Consider the following 7,051-nt stretch of genomic DNA (forward strand, 5'->3'; position numbering starts at 1 on the left):
GAGATGGTAGTAATGATGATGACACTAAATGGACAGATTCAGATTATGTTTTGAGAATAGAATTAATTAGATTTTTTCTGACAGATAAAAAGAAAAGGGTCAAGGATGAGACAAAAGTGTTTGCCCAAAGAACTCTAAAGATGAAGTTTCCATTACCTGACATGTTTCAAGGAAGGGAATATAATAATCAGATTGTTGTAAGATGGGTCACTATGGAAGCTAGATAATGGCTTCTTTGAGGGAGAAAGACTGGGGTTAGGTTGTGACACATTATCAAGTTATTGTAGTAGGCTAGCAAAGAGATAATTAGAGTTTATTTATTTATTTTAGGGAGAGAAAGAAGGAGGGTCAGAGAGAGACAGGGAGAGAGGGAGGGAAAGGGAGAGAATCCCAAGCACACCCCCACCATCAGTGCAGAGCCCGACGTGAGACCTGATCGCACGAACCACGGGATCACAGCCTGAGCAGAGATCAAGAGCCAGACACTTAACTGACTGAGCCACCCAAGCATGCCCAGGAAAGAGATAATTAGAGTCTGTGCCAGAGCAAGGATAGCTGAGATCAGACGATAGAACAGATTCAAGTAATACTGGAGAGAAAATTATTTCCTAATTTATAGATAACTATAGCAAAAAGGAATCATGTTGAGGGATATACACTTGAAATTTTAATTTTGAAAAAATAAAACCAAAAATCTAGCTCAATAGAATTTGCAAATTCTGTCTGCAGGAATGTTCAGTGATACATATCCTTTTTTGTATGCTGGCTTAGACCCATTTTGCATGGCTAGTTATTTTTTCTTTTTTAAAGAACTTTTAACATATATTTGGTGAAAAATTATCCCCCAAGGAAGATGACAAAAGAAAAATTTTAATTAAAATGACAGCAATCATTACCAAATATTCATTGAGAATCTCTATATTTCAAAATACTGATTTATGAATTCCAGGGAATATAATAAAATACATTTTACCTCTACTTTTTAAAGTAAACTTTTCATTCAAGTATAATAGCCATAAAGATAAGTATACAAATCTTAAATATACATCTCAGTGAAGTTTTACAATGTGAACATATCCATGTAACCAACACCGAGGTGTTGATTACATGACCAGCTCCCAAAACTCCCTCTCATTCCCTCTGGTCATTATAGGCCATGGAGGGTAGTCAGTCTCTTGACTTCAATTCCCACAAAAGAGCTTTGCCAGTTTTCTAGCTTTATGTAAATGAAGTACATACATACTTTACATATGTATGTACATACTTACATACTTTATATATACAAAGTACTCTTAGTATCTGGCTTCTTTCACTTGACATTATGTTTGTGAGATTCAGTCATATTATTCTATGTATTCCATTCATTCTCATTCCTTTATATATTTCAATTGGTTGAAATTCACATAATTCATTTGTGCATTATAATCTTGATGGACATTTGTGTTATTCTCGGTTTTTAGCTATTATGAGTAGCACTGCTAGGAATATTCTTATAGCCTCCTTATTTCTATATTTAGATATCTGTAGATATTTATATAGAGAGATATAGATATAAAGATGTAAATATCTATAGATCTAGATGTAGCTATAAATATAGAGATATAGATATAAGTCTTCTGGGTATATACTGAGAGTAGAATTCCTAGGTTATAAGTTCTGTGTCTATTCACCTTTGATAGATACTGCCAAACAATTTTCCAGAATGGTACATTGCCTTTATTTTTTCTGTTTAAATGTTTAGAAAATGCTCTGTTCTAGAACCGGTTTGACCTTTTCAGGGAATAATTTGACCATACACCAAAAATGTTGTTATTGCAAGCTGTGTGTCTGAGTAGATTACAAAAGATTCTGACTGTATAGGAAACTATTTTAGAAATTTAGTTCATACAAAACATAGTAAGGGAGACAAAAAAAAAAAAAGGTAAGGAAAAGATAAATAATATGCAGTAATAATCATAATGGTCAAGTTTGTTTTGAGCAGCTACTGACTCCCCACATGAAGGAGACAAGAAGTTCCTACAGAAGAGAGAGGCAGCTTCTTTTCCCCCAAATGCCCCACCATGGGTGTCCTTGTGTCTCATTGGGCCAAATGCCTACCTCTGAATTGAGCCAAATGTCTAGCCATTCTAAAGCTGGAGTGAGGTCAAGTTACCAACTGGAGTAGCTATGTTATGTTTAACATGCTGTTTAGTACCATATCTTCAGCTCTCAACACAATACCTGGCAAAGAATAGGTGCTGAGTATATATTTGAATACATTAACAAATTATTAACAGAAGTAACTGCTGGGAAAGATGAGCCTGAAGATTTATGCTACTGACCTAATCTCACCATAAAACTGTACTCTGTCTCTTCGTTCTTCAGTTAAATGTGTGACCTGGAATCAGCTAGGTCATCCTGCCCTTCAGGCTTCAAACGAGTTGGCTCAAACCTCCATCACCTATGTCCTGGGAAAGCCAATGTTTACACAAATCCCTCCGGAGAATCTTGGAAGAATTTCCATTTTTGTTCATCACTGATGGTTTCATAGTCTCAGATCCTTTGCATTAGCTGATCTTGTGAATTATCTTGCCATATTCTCTATGCTCTCCTTTTCCCACACTGTGTGGTCTTGTACTGAATACCAACTCAATTCCTTTCTATCTTCAAGATACCACCAATGCAGTACAGCATGTGCAGCAAATTTTTAAGAAGGCTTAGAATAGTAGAGGAAGCTTACATCCTTGAACCACAGACAACTTAAAACTGACTAGTGGACCGCTTTGTTTTAAAATGTCTCAGACATACTGACACCAGGAATCTCACTAGTTATTCTTTTTCAGTAGATACTTTTCTCCATAAGTTCCAAGCTTCTAATTGCTCAGTCTTCCTTTCCTCGACCCATCTTCTCCTCTTCACTTCTTTCAAATATCTGTTAACTTTATACGCAAAAAGTTTTAATTTTCTGGATTGGTCTATTCCACAGCTATCCATCTCCCACCTTCCATTCTTTCTATCCTGGCATAAATCTGCCACACAATAGCCAGAGAAATCTCCTGAAAATGTAAATCTCCTGCTCCAACCCCTTCACCAGCATCCCCTGTGCTTGAATTAAAACACATCCCCCTTGCCAGCACTACCAAGCTTTACATGCTCTGACCCCTGTTTCCTCCCACAGTTCATTGCTTTCTACTCTCCTTCTTACTCACAATGTTCCACTGCCCTGGTTTGCTTGTTATTCCTTAAGCACGTTAAGTTCGTTCTGCTCTAGGGCTGTTATCCTTGATGCTTTCTTCAGCTTAGATCTTTACAGTTCTGTCTCTCATCCACCATCAAGGAATGAATTGACTCAAACCACTGCCCAAATATTACTTCCTCAAGAGGTCTTTACTGAATTCCCTATATAAGGTAATAACCTCCCTCCCCCATTTTATCTGTAGCTCTTACCATTATTTGAGACCATTCTTAAAAATTAATTTACTGTATGTTGCCTCAACTAGAACCAATGTATCATGAGAGTAGAGATTTTCCTGCCTTGTTTATTTGTATATCTCAGGGCCTAAAAATGTGCATGCAAGCATTCACTACATATTTGTTGAGTAAAGAAATGAATGAGTGAAAGAATACCTTTATGTCACTCTCTCCCTACTGAACATATAGTTGGACTTCAACTTCTATATCTGAAGAGATCAATTAATATGACTGGCAGACAACAACAAAAAATACAAAGAACAATGGTGGAGATATGCTTCATGACTTCAGACTACATTACAAAGCTATAATAATCAAAATGGTATGGTATTGGCACAAAAACAGACACATAGATCAATGGAACACAATAGAGAGCTCAGAAATAAACCCATACTTATATGGTCAATTAATTTAATAGCAAAGGGGGCAAAAATATACAATGATGAAAGGACAATCTCTTCAATAAATGGTGGTGGAAAAACTGGACAGTCACATGCAAAAGAATGTAACGGGACCATTGTCTCACATCATTCACAAAAATAAACTCAATATGGATTAAAGACTGGAACAGAAGACCTGTAACCATAAAGCTTTAAGAGGAAAACATGACACTAAGCCCCTTGACATCAATCTTTGCAATGATTGTTTGGATTTTGACACAAAGAACAAAGACAACAAAAGAAAAAATAAACAAGTGGGACTACATCAAACTAAAAGGCTCCTGCACAGCACAGGGAACCATCAACAAAATGAAAAGGCAACATACTGAATGGAAGAAATATTTGCAAGTCACATATCTGATAAAGAGTTTGCATCCAAAATACATAAGAAACTCATACAATCATACAATTCAATAGCAAAAAAAAAAAATCTGATTAAAAAATGGGCAGAGGATCTTTACTAGATATTTTCCAAAGAAGACATACAGGTGGTCAACAGCAGGTACGTGAAGAGGTGCTCACCATCACTGATCATCAGGGAAATACAAATCAAAACCACAATGAGATATCACTTCATACATCTTTCGAATAGCTATTAGCAAAAAGATAAGAAATAACAAGTGTTGGTGAGGATGTGGATAAAAGGAACTCCATGAGGATTGTTGGTGGGAATGTAAACTGGCACAGCCACTATGGAAAACAGTATGCAGTTTCCTAAAAAATTAAAAAGATAACTACCATATGATCCAGTCATTCCATTCTGGGTATTTATTAAAAGGAAATGAAAACACTAACTTATATGGAAGCAACCTAAGTGCCCATTGATAGATGGATTTTAAAAATGTGGTATTATATATATATATTTAAAATGGAATATTATCTAACCATTAAAAAAGAAGATCTTGCCCTTTGTGACAATATGCATGAAACTTAAGGGCATTAAGGTAAGGCAGAAAAGACAAATACCATGTAATATCATTTACATACAGAATCTAGAAACAAAACCAAACCAAACCAAGTTCATAGACATAAAAAAGAGATTAGTGTTTGCCAAAGGTAGGGGGTGGGAGGTGGGTGAAAAGGTTTCAGTTATAAAATAAGTAAGTTGTGGGTATATAATGTACAACATGGTGACTACAGTTAATAATGCTGTATTGTATATTTGAAAGTTGCTAAGAGAGTAAATCTTAAAAGTTCTTACCACAAGAAAAATAATTTGTAACTATGCAGAGTGATCGGTATTAAACTAGACTTTCTGTGGTAATCATTTTGCAATGGATGTGAATGTTGAACGATTATATCATACACCTTAAGCTTGTATAATCGTCAATTATATCTCAATTTAAAAGAAGGGGACCATAGAGAATGTTACTAGCAGAACTGTAATACAAAAATGCTGAAGAAAGTTTTGAGGCAAAAGGAAATTATGTCAGATGATAATTTGGATCTATGCAAAAAATAATAAAGAGCTCTGCAAATAGTAAACATATGAATAAATAGAAAACATTTCTTCTTAGTTTGAAACTTCATTAACGGATAATTGGCTAAAACAAAAATGGTAACAATGAATTTTCAAGTTTATAGGGCAGTTGGCCCTTGAACAACATGGATTTGAACTTTTCTAGACCTTTTAGATGAATGCAGTACAGTACTGTAAATGTATCTTCTTTACGATTTTCTTTTTTTTAAGTTTATTTATTTACTTTAAGAGAGACAGAGAGAAAAAGTGTGTGTGCAAGTAGGGGAAGGGCAGAGAGAGAGGGAGAGAGAGAGAGAATCACAAGCAGGCTCCATACTGTCAGCTCAGAGCCTGACACCAGGCTCCATCTCATGAATTGTGAGATCATGTCCTGAGCCAAGATCAAGAGTTGTACACTTAACTGACAGAGCAACCTAGGTGCCCTTCTTTAAGATTTTCTTAATGACATTTTCATTTTCTAGCTTACTTTAGAGTAAGAATACAGTATATAACACATAGCACATACAAACTATGTATTGATTGATTATTTATTCTATCAGTAAGGCTTCCAGTTAACAGTTAACTATTAGAAGTTAAGACGAGGTGATCAAAAGTTACACATGAAGTTGGGATTATGCAGGGGGTTAGTGCCTCTAACCCCACGTTGTTCAAGGGTCATCTGTACCTGTGAAAGTAAAATGTATGACAAAAATAGCAACTTTCTGGTGGTTACTGATCCTAGGGCTGACTACCCTCTCAAAGGTCTTATATTAACCTTCCTACTATTGTTCTCTGTAATGCCGTCTCTCATCTGTGCTATATGGACACTGCCATCCCTTTTAACAACAGAGGAGCTCCCTCAGTGGGTCTGATGTGGTGGATGCTGGCTCGGGAAGTTCTGTGTATGCATGGCATGCATTGCTTTCCATGAACACCCATGGATCTCTACTTCTACAGAGATCCTGAAGAGATTAAAAAGAAAGAGCAGGTCACTGCTGAAAAGACTGTGACTGAGGAGGAATTTCAAGGTGAATGGACAGCTCCAGCTCCTGAGTTCACTGCTACTCAACCTGAAATTGTGGACTGGTCTGAAGGCGTGGAGGTAGGTGCCCTCTGGGACTATTTAGCAGTTCCCTACTGAAGACTGGAGCACTCAGCCTGCCACTGAAGACTGGGCTGCAGCTTCCACTACTCAGACCATGAATTGATAGGAATAATCACTGAGTGGTCTTAAGCTACTTTTCCACAAAGGCAAATGAAATGGAAATAAGGTTGAAGGAAAATAAACAATTTCTGAAAGAAAGAAAGAAAGAAAGAAAGAAAGGAAAGAAAGAAAGAAAGAAAGAAAGAAAGAAAGAAAGAAAGAAAGAAAGAAAGAAAGAAAAGAAAAATGGAATGGCTATATAACATCCTAAAAATAGATTTTAATGCAAAGAGTAGCACCAGGGATGAAGAAGGTAATTTCACAATGAGGGGTAAATTTACCAAAAGGACATAACAATACCTAAATATATATGCACTTAAGGGGCACCTGGGTGGCTTAGTTGGTTAAGCGTCCGACTTTCGCTTAGGTCATGATTTCGCGGTTCGTGGGTTCGAGCCCCGCGTCGGGCTCTGTGCTGACTGCCAGCTCAGAGCCTGGAGCCTGTTTCAGAGTCTGTAACTCCCTCTCTCTCTGACCCTCCCCTGCTCACGCTGTCTC

The 7,051-nt window shown here is 36.7% G+C and overlaps 1 pseudogene; it reads left to right on the top strand.

The window, feature by feature from the left end:
* The first annotated feature begins 6,047 nt into the window (after positions 1–6,047).
* LOC120247675 lies at positions 6,048–6,583 on the top strand (annotated as a pseudogene).
* The last annotated feature ends 468 nt before the right edge of the window (positions 6,584–7,051 follow it).

The sequence above is a fragment of the Hyaena hyaena genome, unplaced genomic scaffold (assembly GCF_003009895.1).
Source record: "Hyaena hyaena isolate Hyena2069 unplaced genomic scaffold, ASM300989v1 scaffold_538, whole genome shotgun sequence".
Lineage (NCBI taxonomy): Eukaryota > Metazoa > Chordata > Mammalia > Carnivora > Hyaenidae > Hyaena > Hyaena hyaena.